We start from the raw sequence: 17,381 nt of genomic DNA, 5'->3' as shown, positions 1-17,381 counted from the left end.
ACATTTCATCTGGGGTTTCAAGAAAAACTTTTGACATTTTTGATCACATTGACATTTCTATAGAAGACCCAGCTCTAAAATGGTCCCTAGAATAACCCTTTTCATTCTTTCCTTTGAAAGATAATATAATAAATAATCAATTTAGACCTATATAATATACTATATATGACTGAGTCCAGTGCTGTCCTGTTGGCTGACAAAGGTCAGTTGAGCTATTGCCTTATTCACCAGTAGATGTCACTGCACATTAACAAGTCACAGGTGTTTCCCTTGGCATCACTAGATGTCAGAGCCAGCAGAACAAAGACAACCACAAGCTGATTGGTTCACATTCACAGTCAATAGTGTTGATAAGCTCATTTATCTATTTCTGATGGTTTGATCCATAATCACCAACAAATGTAACAAGAAAGTCCAAATTGGAAATCTTGATGGTGATTAAACTCGAGGTCTCGCCAATCACACCTTTTCAAATGTCATTTTTTGGGCCAAATAACACACAGTAGTTGCTCTGACTGCCAATGAAATCCATTTATACAACTTTATCATAGCGGGATGAATGTTCTTTTATTCTAATCCAACGGTCAGAGTAACTTAAAGGGAAGGACTCTGAACATCAGTGTTAAGAGTCACACTTCCCACCAGAATACAATAAATCTGACATTTTTTGGTTGAGACATGTGGCTGCAAAGGACAGCTGACATTTTTCTAGGTTGTAGTAGCAAACATTAACATGACATAAGGGTCAAAAATGTTTCGGCCACATTTGATTTTCATAATTTGCCATATACGTTTATGGTGAAAAATGTTATAGTTTGTTTAATGATAATATATCAACTCTGAAAAACACTGCTAATTTTTTCTTACAAATTTCAAATGGAAGGATTTTTCACTGCACTGGAGTCGTGTTTGGAGTGTCCCCTGCCTAACAACTGCAAGTCAGCTGGAATAGGCTTCAGCAATCCCTGTGACTTGCAATAAGCGGAAAAAGTGGTAGAAGATGAATGAATGAATTAATTAATGAAATTTGATTATGCAATTCAGACGTAGTCCACTTTAGCACGTGTGAACCACAAAAGTTGCTTGATATGACTTTACAGTAAAGACAATTACAATGTCTATTAACAAAGTTCCAGGTGAGAGCCATAAGAAAGCTGAGAGCATTAATTATTTGACATGGTTGACAGTGGGAGGATGTCAGCTCACCTCCTGAGTACTGCCGAGGTGCCTTTGAGCAAGGCGCCATCCCCCTTTTCAAGCTGCTCATTTGGGGGCGCACTTGGTTGGAGCTGCCCGCCACTCTACCTCCCACTGAATTTTAAAATTGCATGCTTACAGCCCCCCTTATGTATGGTTTTGTCTGTTTTAGGTGCCTGCACACAAAATATATAGGCGTGTTTATAATCAGTACATGAGTGGAAAAAATAATTGCTCCAAAACGAGATTAATAAAGTACATTTTTTTCTTCTTCAAATCATATGACGAAATGAGGAAAAAACCTTCTAAGTCAACATAATGGGATGTTTGTTAAAAAGAGACAAGATTATTGATTGAATTCTCATTTTAAACTAAATTGCCGTTCCCATTCTTTGGATCATTTTCGAAGAGGATTCTAAACATAATTCGGGAACCTTTAAACGTTATATTCCATTCCTTCATATTCGTCCAGCTAACAAAAACAGGTCAAACTACGACACAAACTGACGAGACTGAGGAACGTGATGAAGTGCAGCACGAGAAAATGACAGTACGTTTGTTTTCTTTGCCTTCCCTGCGTGTCTGGGAGGCCACCGTCAAACATCAGACAGTTTCTCGCACACCCCCAGAAATCCAACACCTGCAAGCTGCTTCTACTAGATCCATCTATACTCGAAACTAACATGTAAAACCCACAGAACACTGCACCCAGTGCAGCACAGTACAGAAACTCGTTCTATGGTTTTCACATGAAGACTAGCTCTACTGTCAGTAGACTGGTGGGGTGAGCTCTCCTACTCCAGGAAACATATGGAACAGATCTGCCGGTTGGCCAGGTCTCATTCTGCCACGTTTCACAGCCACACACACAAATACACAAAGACAGAATAGTTCTTCAACTGTGTTCAGCCTCTGCATCGACTCCCCCGACTGCTCTCATCTGGCTCTGGACTCATCTTCTAATTAACTCTTGTCATTTCCTTTCCCGTCTTTGACTTAACCCTCTATTCATCACTACTCTCTACCAGTTTCCTAGACTGTACTATATTTTCTGTTCTGATGACTCTTTCTGGTTTTTGAGAAAAATGAGATGCTTTGCAGATGACTGGAAAAGCTGTTGAACAAAGTGTGAGCAAAAAGGATGGGTTAACATTATTCCCATTCGTAGAGCTGAAAGAAAACAGCTCACAAAGGTTGCTCAACATAATTCAGTGTAACAATTAGAAAGTGAAGGTCAATATGTATCAATTCTTGTCAATTTAAATCTTGAATGTGTCAGATGACTAATTCTCAAGGGATTTCCTCATCAACTTTTATAATTGAGGCTTCATGTGGGAGCTTCCTTAACAGAATTAATTACATTCAAAAAAAATTTTTTTGTATTATTCCCTCAAAATACTACACAAATTACCCCCATAATAACAATGTGAAAAAAAACTCTTTTTGCAAAACTATTAAAAACACATCAATGTATAGTTGAGTACTTTGTTGATTCACCTTTGGCAGTAATTACAGCCTCATGTCTTTTTAAACCTGACGCCACAAGATTTGCACTCCTCTTTGCTGCACTTCTCAAGCTCCATCAGGCTGGATGGGAGGTTTGGTGCACAGCCATGTTCAGATTGCTCCAGCGACGTTTGATGGGTTTCATGTCTGGGCTCTGGCTGGGCCACTCAAGGACATTTAGAGTTGTGCTGAAGCCATTGCTTTGGTATCTTGACTGTTTGCTTAGGGTTGTTGTCCTGCTGGAAGACAAATTATTGCCCCAGCCTGAGGTCAAATACGATCTGCAGCAGATTTTCATTCAGGATGTCACCGTACATTACTGCATTAATCTTTTCCCCAATCCTGACTTGCATCCCAGTTCATGCTGCTAAACAAGATCCTCACAGCATGATGTTGCCACCACCATGCTCCACTTTGTTTCATCAAACCACTGTCAGCTCAACCTCTGAGGATTGCTGGGTGGGAGCGGGAATCGAACCGCCAATCTCTGATAATAGGATGCCCGGTCTACCACTGAGGCACTGGCATATAGAGAATGCACAGAATCCTTTGGAACCTTAACCAGTTCCTAGGTGGACTGACAACCACCCCAGTCGTTAGCAGAGTTTATAGGAGGAAAATAAACTCGGGAATGTTGATGACACATGAAGAAACTAAAATAAAAATAATTTGTTCTGTATGTGCAAATGCAGTTGCAATGTTGTAAGCTTGAGTGGTAAAGTCCAAGAAATTTTAGTTTCAAGCCTCGTTACATTCATACATACCAAGTGATGCTTTCAAGAAAAGAGGAAATATTGTATCTTGTTACGATGGTTGTAACAAGACACAATGTTTGTGTCGACCCAGCTGAGGGCGCTGTGACGTAGTTGGATGAATGGTGGGTATTGTAAGAAGAAAAGTGAAATAAAGAATAAGTATGTCTTTCTGCTACCTCATTTACTTACAGTGGTATAGAATACTATAAGTTAGCACCCTGGAGAGAGTGTATGCCCCATGTATCAAGACTGTAGTCCTCTGGGGATCAGAACAAGTTAGAATCCACCTTTGATTTCAGTTGACAATCAATAAACTATCAGTTATTGTTGAATTGGTGGAATAAAAATTTGCAGTCAATCACTCTGTCCACATTCCCATGAGAGGTGCACTTCTCAGTTATATTAATGGTGTGTGTGTGTGTGTGTGTGTGTGTGTGTGTGTGTGTGTGTGTGTGTGTGTGTGTGTGTGTGTGTGTGTGTCTGTGTATAAATATATATTCTGAGGCCTGCCACAAAATAGTCATTTCACTATTTATTAATCTGACAATAGTTTTATGATTACTCATTTTCAATCAATAAAACATAAATCGCAAAAAAATGTTAATAGAGCCCAATGTGATGTCTTCAGATCGCTTATTTAGTACAATCGAAAACCCAAAGACATTTATTATTAAAAGTGTTACAAAGAAAAACATCAAATCATTCATTTAAAAGCTGGAACCAGCCAATGCGACTGATTATCACATTAATGGCCAGCATATTTTCTTAAGATCAATCAGCAAATAGCAGCAACACACTTGTACGTAAAATCAGAAACACAAAATTGAAAAGAACTTTTACAGACTGATTTACTTTAAATGTAATCTTTGGGTCTTTAGAGCTGAATAAAGAATGATCTGGCTTCTTGTACTAAATTTATATAGAAACCAACGAGTGATGGGCTGGCGATTGTGATTGTCAGGTCTTCAAGAAGATTAATTTTTTTAAAAACCTACAACAGACCACACTGAGAGTGAAGCAGAGGTAGACAGATCTACAGACAATTTATGTTTCCAGTAGCAATTCTAAGGCAAGACTTTTCGGAACAGCAATCAAATAAAAGGAGACTTCATCCAGATGGCGTCTACAGCTGAGAACAATCGTCCTCCCCTGATCACAATTAGCACAGAAGGAAACATCACTGTCTTGTTAAACAGACATAATTATATTAGAGTAAAAACTTCCCAGAATCCCCCAGCCTTTACAAACACATGGAAACATACTAACTCCAACAACAGACAGTAAAATATACAGATGAGTAACTGCAATGCTGACCTTAAACAACAGTTGGCATAAAACCTTCCAGGTCAGGTAACGATTAAAACGAGAATGCACTGAAAACACTTTGTTAGTTACTGTACATACTGCAGAAAATAACTGACTTGAGTCAACTAGACAATAAAGGCCTTCAATCAACTCTTCGTTATTGTTCCTATCAATAAAACACAATGTGGTGCCTTCCAGGAGGTTTGCTGTTAGTGCTTCAGAATGTAATGAGCTGGGAATCAGTAAGGAAATTTGTTACTTCCCTCTGATTGGCTCCATCACCCTCTCTTTCTGTCGCTGCCTCTGATTGGCTCTGACCCTGGCACATTTGGTTCACAACAATCATCAACCAATCAGAGACAGAAGGAATACCACTCATTAATGACGGGCTACTGCTAAAAGACTAACTTTTTTAAATTTTTGAGTAGTATGTGGTGGTGTCTGAATGGAGTGGAGGGACCTAAAAAAACGAAAAAGAAGTGACAAAAAAGAAGCCGGTGGAGGTGGCACCTTCAAGGAGGAAGTTTTGCGAGTCGTGGAGGTTTATTGTGGGGAATTAAACCATTAAATTGGAAAACAACCTTGAGCACGAGAGCACATCTGTGGAAAATTGCCATCTGTGAACACACTGATTTTGAAAAACAACAAATTAACGTATACACTCCGTTGTAAGCAGAACTAATTGTCAAAGTACTAATTAAACCTGAATATAAAATGAATGGCCTACTTAAAAACTTTTGTCAAATATAAGGCGCACTGGACTATAAGGCGCACTGTCGGTCTTAGGTGCGTCTTATAGTGCTGAAAATACTGTAAGTGTTTTATAAATAACAGTTGATTGACTGTTTGATTTAACATAACGGTACGACCTTTTCATTATATTTTACCAAAAAGTAGTTTCATGCAGTTGTAAATGTTCATTTTTTTTAAAAGGAGAGTGCAAGTTACCAGTAGCTCATTTCATATTCTTTATTGCATATTCTTCATATTTACATATTAACATGAAGACAATTTTAATTGTGCTAAATTTTTCTTTCTGACCCACTTAATTTGCTCTTATTCCACTGTAAATCTGGAGGGAACAAACCAGGGAATGTGTGAATAACATATTCAGCAGTATCAGTTTCAGAGAACAGCCCCAAACTACCAGTCCACACTGGAGCCCACTCAGTAAATAACACCCTCCAGATGCCCCACTACAATATGTCAATACACTTGCATAGATGACAGACCTTTAGTCCCATCTTGACATCCACAACTCTCAGTTAGTAATGGGGTTCATTAAGCTGATGAAAACTTGGCTGCACCCAAAATTTTAAAGACAGACATGAATTTCATGGGTTCACATTTGATATGAAAAATGTTTTCAGTCAACGGACAGTAAAAATGACAGTAACAAGTGCAAACGTGGTTTGGCTGATGACAGAATGTGGCAAAAATCACAAATCAAAACTGCCACAAGCACAAAATTGATCAACAAAGTTGCATGATATATTATTAAGGATTTTTGGCTCTACAGGATCATTGACACTATTGATATTTTTTTGTATTTACTTACTTGTGTCTCATTAAACTGCAAGTTATCAATGTTTTTTTTTTCCTTTTTAAAACGTATTCTTGACAAGTAAATCATAAAGCATGAGGTGCTTCCTCCATTTTCTGTGCATGTCATGTTAAAACAGGAATTTTCATAATATATTGAAATATGTATCACAATATACCACAAATTTAGAATATGCTGTAATATGAAAACTTATTGCAACACCAAACACTCATTTTTATGTTTCTGAGTGGGCATAGTGTTAAACCATATTGTTTTCATATCAACAATTTGATTAATTCATTCATCACTTTTCTGATTCACTCTTACCTACAGGCTGAATCATCACACATTTCAGTTACCCAGCAATATTAATATCTAACACGTCATTTGCTCTACAGATGTTGACAGTTTTTGGCCAGGATGCACATTCTACTGTTGTCATCCTCTCTGTATGTCCAGATGCCAGATCTTTTTCCATTATGGTACGTCACTCTTTGAGTGAGTAAAGAATCTGAGAATCATAAAGAATAATGCTGCTATTTTTTCAGCAGTAACTCAAGCACCCTCTTTTTGGTAGCTCTCAGCAAGACCCAATTCTCCTAAACCAGGACTCACATTGTAGATGTAAGTAGCTTTTATATTGAAGAACAATTGTAAGACTAAACACTAAGCTGGGGAGTGTAACTTCAAAATAAATTAATCACTGTGTCAAGACTTCAGATGAAGTCACTAGACTAACAAATCATGTGATTGTGACGTATATTATATTTCAAAAGATTCAAATGAACCGTTTTGGACCAACTATTATAGTGACTCATGCATGGAAGAAGGAAAATGCCAAGAATACCAGCATAACAAATCCAGCAGTGATTAAAGAATATAGAACCACGCAAAACCACTGCACACTGGAACCCAGTCAACCAGTAATACACTCCATGTGTCTCATAATGGTTTAGTCCAAATGGTCATGTCTCAGTTGACAGTCTAATCAGGGGCGATCTTTTGTCCAATACCAACAGACAGAGACCATCATCAAGACACTGACACTGCCAACAAAGCACAATGTCAAGCCAGTAAAAAAAAAAAAAAACCTCATCAGAAGAAACAAAAACACTTGTTTTGTTCAACATAGAGGCTGTGAAAATCTTTGTCTCATGCAAGCTTCTGATGTAAAAAATAAATAAATAAAATAAATGAGAATCAGTTAACGATGAGTGATGGGCTGGCGTCCATGTAATTAATTATGTCGGTGTATAATTAATTACATATAAGTTACGTAAACAATGATAAAGAATGAAAAGAAACACAAAAGTCAAGCCGTGAGCTACATCTTTACTCCAGGAATGACAACGAGATCCGGTCTCACTGATGTTGTATCCATCCACCAACATGCGGTAAAGAATGAGATCCAGTCTCAGCTGATGTTATATCCATTCGTCAACCCATTTTTCATCATAGTGAGTGAGAAGGATTAGACAAGGCGGCAGCAGTAGCTCAGTACACTGGGTCTTGGGCTGGGGACCTATTTCAAGGGATGTAGGGATTTCATCATCTACGGTCTGTAATATCAACAAAAGGTTCAGATAATCTGCAGAAATTACTGCAGGTAAATACCTCAGGCGGTACCGCCTGAGGTATCAAAACCCGTCATCACCGTGTAAAGGATATCACCACACAGGTTCATGAACACTTGAGAAAACCAGTAACTTTGCCACTACATCTGTAAGTGCAAGTTAAAACTCAACTCTGCAAAGTGAAAGCCATTTATCAACAACACACAGAAACGCCGCCGGCTTCGCTGGGCCAAAGCTCATCTAAGATGAACTGATGTAAGTGGGAAAGTGTTCTGTGGTCTGACGAGTCCATATTCCAAATTGTTTTTGGAAAGTGTGGTGTTCTTGTCCTCCGGACCAAAGAGAAGTACCATCCGGACTGTTATAGATGAAAAGTTCAAGAGCTAGCATCTGTGATGGTATGGGGGTGTATTAGTGCCCAAAGCATGGCAACTTATACACCTCTGAAGGCACCATTAATGCTGAAAGGTACATGCAGATTTTGGAGAAACAAATGTTGTCATCCAAACAGTGTCTTTATTATGGACGAACCTGCTTACTTTAGCAAGACAAAGCTAAGCCACATTCTGCACGTGTTACAAGAGCCTGGACTGTTGAACAACTTAAACTGTACATCAAGCAAGAATGGGAAATAAAGGGCACAAGCAGGTGTCAACTGGAGGCTGATCCCAAGCCCGAACAAATGCAGAGGGTAGTGGCAGGAGGGGCATCTTCTTCTTTTCCTTTCGGATCTTCCCTTCAGGTCAGGGGTCACCACAGCAAATTAAATGCCTCCATCTAACCCTGTCTTCTGCATCCTCTTCTCTCACACCAACTACCTTCATGTCCTCTTTCACTACATCCATAAACCTCCTCTTTGGTCTCCCTCTAGGCCTCCTGCCTGGCAGTTCAAAACTCAGCATCCTTCTACCAATATATTCACTATCTCTCCTCTGGACATGTCCAAACCATCTCAGTCTGGCCTCTCTGACTTTATCTCCAGAACCTCTAACATGTGCTGTCCCTCTGATGTACTCATTCCTGATCCTATCCATCCTGGTCACTCCCAGAGAGAACCTCAGCATCTTCATCTCTGCTACCTCCAGCTCTGTCTCCTGTCTTTTCCTCAGTGACACTGTCTCTAGACCAAACAACATCGCTGGTCTCACCACAGTTTTGTACACCTTTCCTTTCATTTTAGCTGAAACTCTTCTATCACACATCACACCTGACACTTTCCTCCACCCGTTCCATCCTGCCTGGACACACTTCTTCACCTCTTTTCCACACTCTCCATTGCTCTGGACTGTTGACCCTAAATACTTAAAATCCTCCACCTTCTTGATCTCTTCTCCCTGTAACCTCACTCTTCCACTTCCTCATATAATACCACAGTTCCTCTCTGGACACCCTGTCATCAGCTTTCTCCAGATCTACAAAAACACAATGCAGCTCCGTTTGGCCTTCTCTGTACTTCTCTATCAACATCCTCAAAGCAAATACTGCATCTGTAGTACTCTTGCAGGAAGGGCACGTGGTGTAAAAAAAAATCTTTGTTTGGCAAAGGTTTTGTTTTTGTTTTGTTTTTTACAAGAAGGGCATCTGGTGTTTAAAAAAAAAAACCTTTGCCAAACAAATATGAGCGTTTTCATTTATTTAGTATATAAGTCCTGTTAGTGCTGCATGTGTCTGTTTGTGTAGTGTATGTCTTGTGGTATGTCCTGTGATGTCAGTGTTTCTTTTTCTCCTGGTGTTTATCCAGTATTATGTAATGCCTGAGCAGTGGATATATACAATTTCCTCCGGGATGAATAAAGTATCTATCTATCTACCTATCTATCATCTTAAAATGGAAAATGACAAGCTGTGATGACGTCTAACAGGATAAGCCAAACATTAGTTTATTTTAGTGATATGGCATGTCTGTCTAAGTTGTACATTCGTTACTTTTCTACCTTTAGTGCAGAGGTGGAGGTTAATAACTGATAACTGCTTGCAGAACATAGCCTAAGACAGAAGAACGACAAGAACAATGATTCTAAATTTACAAGAAAAATGAGAGAGACAATTTGGCCATTGCACCATTTGAACAAAACAAATGGCAAGAAATTCGCTTGGAACACTTTTATAGAATCGCATTTAACCAACAACCCATGATTTATACTTTCAAAGATGACTTCCACATTTTAAAACATCAAATAAATTCAAGAATCTCTTGGTCCATGAGCCTGGAAGCTCTTTCTGTGCTTGCATTTAATAGCAATTCAAAAAGCAAGGACCTAGCCACTTATCCTACTTATCCTTGGTATCCACATTTTAAAACATCAAATACATTCAAGAATCTCTTGGTCCATGAGCCTGGAAGCTCTTTTTGTGCTTGCATTTAATAGCAATTCCAAAAGCAGGGACCTAGCCACTTATCCTACTTATCCTTGGTATCTTTGTGGTGTTTTGTGAGCAACAGTAAACCTCATACATCTTACAGACTTACAAAAGCACGAAAGGCTCCTTCATTTAACCAAAACAGAAAAAAATAATACAGTTCAGAATTCCTATATTTTCAAATGAATATCATGAGCTAAACATGTAACATAACAGCAAAAGGTAAAAATTCAACTCAGCGTATGGTTTCTCATCAACAACACTGGCATGGAATTACTGTCATGAGGAACCTATTAGGAAATCATTGAAAACATGTCTACGTCCAAGTCTGGCATCAATTTCGGATCCTATGCTAGTTTCAACATCAAAATTCACAATTAACAGATGTCTTTCAGAAGGCTAATGCTTCAGACCAGATTTGTACGGCTCCCCATGCTACTGCTCTTCATGTGACCCTATCCACTTGAACCACAAACAGTAACTTGTGCTGTAATCTTCAATATATTTTTGATAAACACATTTTTAGACTGAATCAAAACTGCATATGGTGACAATTATCTGCTCTTAAAATTTTTGTTTTTTGCCCAAATCCTGCAATAAAAGTATCACTATACAGGGTTTGTAATTCAATAGACAGGTATACCTCGGCTTACATCATTTCGAGTTATGTCACTCTTGATCATATATCGGATTTCACTCATGAATTCTAAAAGTACATACTATTGTATTACTGTACAATAAATAAGAATAACAACATATATCTTCTCATAAACCCATAGCAACCCCCGTGACCAACAATGTGGAAGAAGTGGTCGAAGAGACGTATGAGGTGTCAACGTTTTTTCTGTACTATATTAAAAAATAAAGTGTAATCTTTTGTAAGCTTAAAATAGATTTGTAATGACCATATATTATTGAAAATCTATTCATAAATAAAGTACAGTACTGAACTGACAGTAGTTATTTTTAGTTTAGCCTGGAGATTAGTTGATTTGACTTATGTCAAAGCAATGAACCAATTGGAACCAATTAACCACATAAACCGGGGAATACCTGTACTGTGACATGCAGCAATCGAGTAAGCAAAGCATTAGACTGAAAATCCCTAACATTCTAATCACCTGTCTGATGTTGTGTCAATGTTATTTTGTACCAAGATGTTAGCAGATAATTAAGCCTTGCAAGTTGTGAAGCAAGGACTCCCTGGCTAACATATACTTGTCAAGCATATCCTACCAATGTTTGATTGGGATGATCTGGGGATGTTGGAGGCTAAAGCAAACACTAAACGACATTGTATTCTTGAACCAATTTTTGCAGCGTGGCAGGATGTATTACCCTTCTAAATTTCAATTAGTGAGTTCAATTAGCATTAAGGGATTAACTTAATTTGCAACAATTATGTAGGTGGTATGTGTCCAAGTAACATCTACACAGGCTGCACAGTAAAACGCATATGCCAAACTCAATGAACTGACTGACGTGTCAATGCATATGCAGCACGCATTGGCACATCAATCAATTTATCATGGGCCCACAAGCACGAGACCCTCATCACTTATTCATCAACAGCCCATCAAATGGAGCTGCTTTGGAATAAAAAGTTTTTGAATGAAGTGGCATTTCCGTGTGACATCACGAGCCTCTTAATGTGCTCATCCTGAAGCTTCAGGGGCCATGTCATCACAGACCGACGCGCTACAGTCAGGGCTTTTAAAACCAAGATGCTCCTCTGGGAGACACAGCTGCTGCAAGAAACCTTGGACCATTTTTCCATGCTGCCACACTAAGAAGATGCAGGTCTCGACTGCCGTTTTCCAAAGTACACAGTTTGCTGAAAAACAACATAGTTGGTGCTGACCTCACATTGCAATTTGCTGATATTGAAGCCCAAAAAAAGCAGGTTTGAACTGCTCAGTATTCTATTTACAGCTGACATGTAAAGCACACCATTAGAACTTCCAAATGGAGCTGATTGAGCTCCAATGTAGTTGCACACTGTAGACAAAATATGAGTCTGTGGGCGCTACAGAGTTTACACATTTCATCCCCAACAGAATGCCCCAGACACACACCCAAGCTGTTCAAATGCTCTATCTGTTTGATCAAGAGCAGCCAAACATTACACAGTACCCAGCTCACTGATGAACACCTCCACTTAGTCCTGAGCACTTCCTCAGCTCAATATCTAACCCCAAACACTGATGAACTTGGACCCGAGGGGACACCTAGTTTTCCCTATTTTTTGTAAACTTTGCTTATCAGGTTTTGGTCAAGAAATTGCACGAACATACAAGTGGCCAAAAACATAGAAAATAAAATACATTGTACAATCCCATAAAAAAAGAGAAGGAAAAAACACAAAAACAATCCCCCCACAAACAGCCTCCAGCCACTCAAGTGACAACTTATCCAAATATAAAAAAATAAATAACATCAAAATAAGGTACACTCTATGCGATGCCCCTGTACAACATACGAGAACAGAAATAAATAAACAAAAAATAAACAAGTACATAAAAAGATATAACAAAACTAGTCTGGGGCACAAGGAAAATTAGTGTTATCTGCTAATTACAACAACGGCCTCCATATTTGTAAAAACTTATCAGAGGACGTGCCGTAGTGACATCGTTATTTTCTCAAGTTTGAGACAGTAAAGAGTATCCCAGTCAGTGTGTATGGAAAGGTGGCTGTAGTGATTTCCACTTAAGAAAGATGACCCTCCTGACCAGAGTAGTCCTAAAGGCTAAAGAATCTGAAAAGAGGACAAATAAGATTTTGAGTTCAGGTCAATCTCCCTACCAGTCACAACAAGAACACATGCATAAGATCAGCAGGTGACTGATTGCACCTGTCACAAGCTGGAGAAACAGAGCTGTAAATTATAGAGAGGCAAACCTTGGTGTAATAGACAGAATGAACAAGCTTACACTGTATAAGAGAATGCCTTGTACATATGGAAGACTTATACACCCGTGTTAAGATTTGTGACCACAGCCTTTCAGATATAGCTTCCCCTTATCTCTCCTTCCCAGAAAGTCCTTATTGAGCTTAATAGTTTCAGGTACAAGGAAAAGTAGGAGAGTTATTTTGAACAAAGCTACGGACTTTGATGTTGCCAAGGAAGAGCAAATTTGACTAAGTTGCTGATAAGTGGCTAAGACAAATCTTTAAAATTCTGGATACCAAATTTAAACCAGGCTGCAAAGGTATTTTCTGAGAGAGAAGGAAAGACATGGTTTGCTGCTAGGGGAGCGTGATAGGGAAAAAACAGGAAACCAAAAGAGCGTCTGAGTTGAGTCCAAATCACGCAATTTTCCCTTTTTACCCAGTTTCATTTTATGCGTTTTTTTCTCGTTCTATCACAGGGCATTTAATTTTTCTTGTACAGAAATTATATTTGGCTGTTTTCCAGTAGAAAAATATTTTCACTTGAAAATGCTCTGGTGTAAGGCAGATAGAAATACTATTTCAATTATTTAATTCTAAAAGTTTTTTGTTGTAAGGCTATATTTTTAAAATTGTGGTCACAGTGTATTTAATTTTGACACCCCTGCAGTTGAACATGGCCCAAAATATCACACTGCCCTTGAAATCTTGCCTTCTTCCTGTAGTGACATCTACAGGAAGTCGCTGCCTATCACTCTACCTCCCACTGTGTGCTAATTGCATGCTTACAGGCCCCCGGTGCTTGCATGTGTCTTTGTTTCAGGGGGCTGTACAAACATGTACAGTAAATGCATGTTCAATCAGTAAGAGTGTAAAGATAATTTCCCCAAGAGGGACAATAAAGTATGTTTTTTTCTCTTTCTGTTCTTTCTATTTAGTTTTGCAAAAAATATATCCTCATACTCAAGCATTTGGATGGCTACTTACATACCTAGTAATCATAGAGTTCTGTTTACAATTCTAGGAAAATCCTAGTATTGGACCATCTCAATGTGAGTTAGTGCTCCACAAGAAATAAAATATCACTAGTTTTTAATGAGCTGGGATCCAAAAAAATTAAACAAACTGTATTTGATTTAACTTTTCCAAAACACTCCCCAACAGAAAGTCCAAAAAGCGCAGAAAACAAACAAAAAAAAGGTAATAATGTGGAGGATGCCTTTTCAGCTTGCAAAGATACAATAGAGCCTTTGTCTGGATGAGTTCTGGAAAAAAAATGTAGAACTTAAAAACTAACCTTTCTTTCTAAAACCAAAGCAGCGGTATCCCTTCCAGCCGACAGTAACTGTTTTAATCATTAAGACATCCTCAAGTCTGCTGGGACTGAATTCCAAGGCTAAATGCCAGTACTTAAACCAAAGCACATGAGGAAAAGCATTCATTTCTGCAGCAGATAGGAAGAGAGAAGCCTCTTTGACAGGGGTGTAATTTCAACTTACAGAAAAGATTTATTAGGTTTACACTGGTAAAGACCTGTTAATAATTGCATATGGCTACACAACTCAAATGATAAAACAAATTTACTTGAAAGTTTATAATTGAAATCAAAAAGAATACTGAAAATACTGAGAATACTGAAAAGACCAAATTCAATTCTTCCTTTGACTACATGATTCAAATCATTGGTTGTTTATCTATCCTTGTGTTTCTTTTATCCAAATCTTGAGTAGTAATAGGCTGGTGCAGTACTAGAATGACAGGATGAGTTCCCTTTACCTCCCACTCTGTCTATCTTTTTACTCCTTGTCTTTCAGCTATACCCTCCAAAGAACTACTGGCGCAGGCTAGGGCTCTCCGACTTCGATTTTTCTACTCTTCCAGCCATGGGCAAATGGCTTCTGTACAGTCTCACCCAGGATTCAGTGACACCACTTCTCTCTTCAACTTCAAAAAATCCTAAGGTGATAGGTAAGTGGCGAAGGTGGCAGGTGCAAGACAGCCACTAACCACAGATCTACACGCAGTCAGAGCTGGATGGTCGTTCTATACTCAGCTGAGGCAAGAGTATGGTTTGGCAGCAGCCCTGGGGGAAATCACTGAGACTACAGCTGGGTTTACTTTCTTCTGGTCAAGAGAAGAAACAGAAGAGTAAAAAGATCAGAGTTGGCTCTGCCATTTGCTTCTCACTTGTCAAAACAAAACACTGCATCCCAAAAGTCATTGATGGCCATTTAATAGTGTTGAATCTGAAAGGGAAGACACATGAACTAAAAGACTAGAAAGTGCTTTTCCACCAGAAACCTACCTGGAAGATCTCCAAATCAATCATAAAACCTACAAATACCACTGATGATGACACTCCTGTAGTCAGCACTTAACTGTAGGGGGATGTGAATTATCATGTCTGCAGGCGGGATAAGGGAGGAAAAGGTTAACTGAATTTGTCCTAATCTGGTTATAAACATGGGCAGAACATTGGCACAGTAGGTGGGACTGTCGTTTCACAGCAAGAAAGTTTCATTTCTGTCTGTGCGGGGTTTGTATTCTCCCTGTACCTGGCCTTTCTCCCACCTTTAAAAATATAGAATTTAAGTGAATTGAAAACTTTTGTTCATAGTTGTGACTGTGTGACAGTGGTTGTTCATTTTTCATGTGGCCTCATGATGCACTAGTAACACATCCAAGGTGTACCCTGCCTCTTTCTGATAGCCAGCTGGGATAGGCACCAGCAACACCCATGACCCGCAAAAACCAAAAACGCAGCTGAAAACGAAACGATTATCGTTGTCTCATTTTAAAAACATGGATGGATGAATGGTTTTCAAACTGGTTTTAGTTTCAAAATTTCGCAACACATCAACAGTTATGGAAGGCCCCCCAAGTTTGGTCAGTTCTTCCAGCGTGTTATACATTGTCAATTGTCTGTAATCCTTAGCTGGATACTAGTATCATATTACTAATTTATAATTCATGGCCAATTTTTGTAGCACCATAATGATCAGAAGAAGCAGTGGTCCCACAGATCGCTATTTTCCAGACTTTCAAATTCCGAGTCGGAGTGGCATTTTGGTCCTAAAACCAAACAGAAAGGTGGGTCTCAGATGATGAGATGACAAAGCTTATCCAGCTGAAATCATAAAATGAGACCTTCTTGCTCCAATATCCAATCTTCAATAATTAATCTGACTTAAACTTCATGTTTGAGTGTTGCCCTGATGACATTTCCATGTCAGTATTATGCTATAGTCAAAGTGACACCTAGTGTAAAAGAGAAAATATTTTTCTCAGTTATCAAATTTGAGACAGAAAAACCATGATCTCTTGATAAAGCCTAAAAGGGAAAATTCAAAGTTATTGTTGAACAGTATAGTCGTGGCAGCGCAGCAAATGCCAGTGTTTTACTGTGAAAGAGGAACTTGAAACACTATTTCTGTCTGTAGTCCAATCTTCACTGAGCGATTACTTTGTTCTCAAACCACAGACTAGACAAAGGAATAACGCTGCATCTACTTGCAGATATTTGGTAGTGACCTTGTTTAATATCTTTCCTGCTTCAATCAATTCTGCCAATCAGAGCTGGGGGAGGTTATGTGTTCAGTAATGTGTAATGTGCCCTTAAGTCTACTAGGATAGGCTCCAGCAACCCCGTAAAGGTGGAGGAAACAGTATGAAAAAATGAATGAATTAATAAAAGAGCACAGTATTGACATAATGGAATTCAAAATATGCACTCTAGCAGTTAAATGTTCTGCACTGAAAAGGGCCAACCAGCACAAACCAGCACCCCACCTCCACCATGCTGGTGTCAGAACTAAAGTGGAGCTCTGTGCCCATTGCTGATCCAGCCACGGGGCCATCCAACTGATCCATCAAGAGTCAATCCCATCTCATCAGTCCATAACTGTTGAAAAATCTGTCTTCAGATATTTGTTGGCCCAGTCTTGATGTGTGTTTTGTTTAATAGTGGCCATGCCTCTGAGCACTGAACACCTTGCACTTCTGGGTATAGTTAGATTTCAGTTTTGGAATATGATATCACTAGAAGATAATGGATACTTAGTAGGTTCACGTTTGGTTCTTCACAAATCCTTGCTGTTAATTTGCAAAATTGTTGTTGAAATTTTTCTCTATACTGTGTTGACTATTTGCAACAAAACATTGGATGGTTCAGTGAACATGCGCTCATATCTTAGCAGTTCTGAGAGAGCTACACCCCCCTGAAAGAAGCTCTTTTTTTTGTTTTGTCTG

General features: G+C 38.8%; 1 protein-coding gene across 2 annotated transcripts in view; it reads right to left on the bottom strand.

Moving 5' to 3' along the window:
- cenpp (centromere protein P) overlaps positions 1-17,381 on the bottom strand; it is a 90,630-nt gene that overhangs the window by 45,587 nt on the left and 27,662 nt on the right. The gene's annotated exons all lie outside the window — the stretch shown is intronic.

The sequence above is a fragment of the Antennarius striatus genome, chromosome 5, assembly GCF_040054535.1.
Source record: "Antennarius striatus isolate MH-2024 chromosome 5, ASM4005453v1, whole genome shotgun sequence".
NCBI classification, from domain to species: Eukaryota; Metazoa; Chordata; class Actinopteri; order Lophiiformes; family Antennariidae; genus Antennarius; species Antennarius striatus.
The sequence above is the reverse complement of the archived record's forward strand: the minus strand, read 5'-3'. Positions and strand labels throughout refer to the sequence as shown.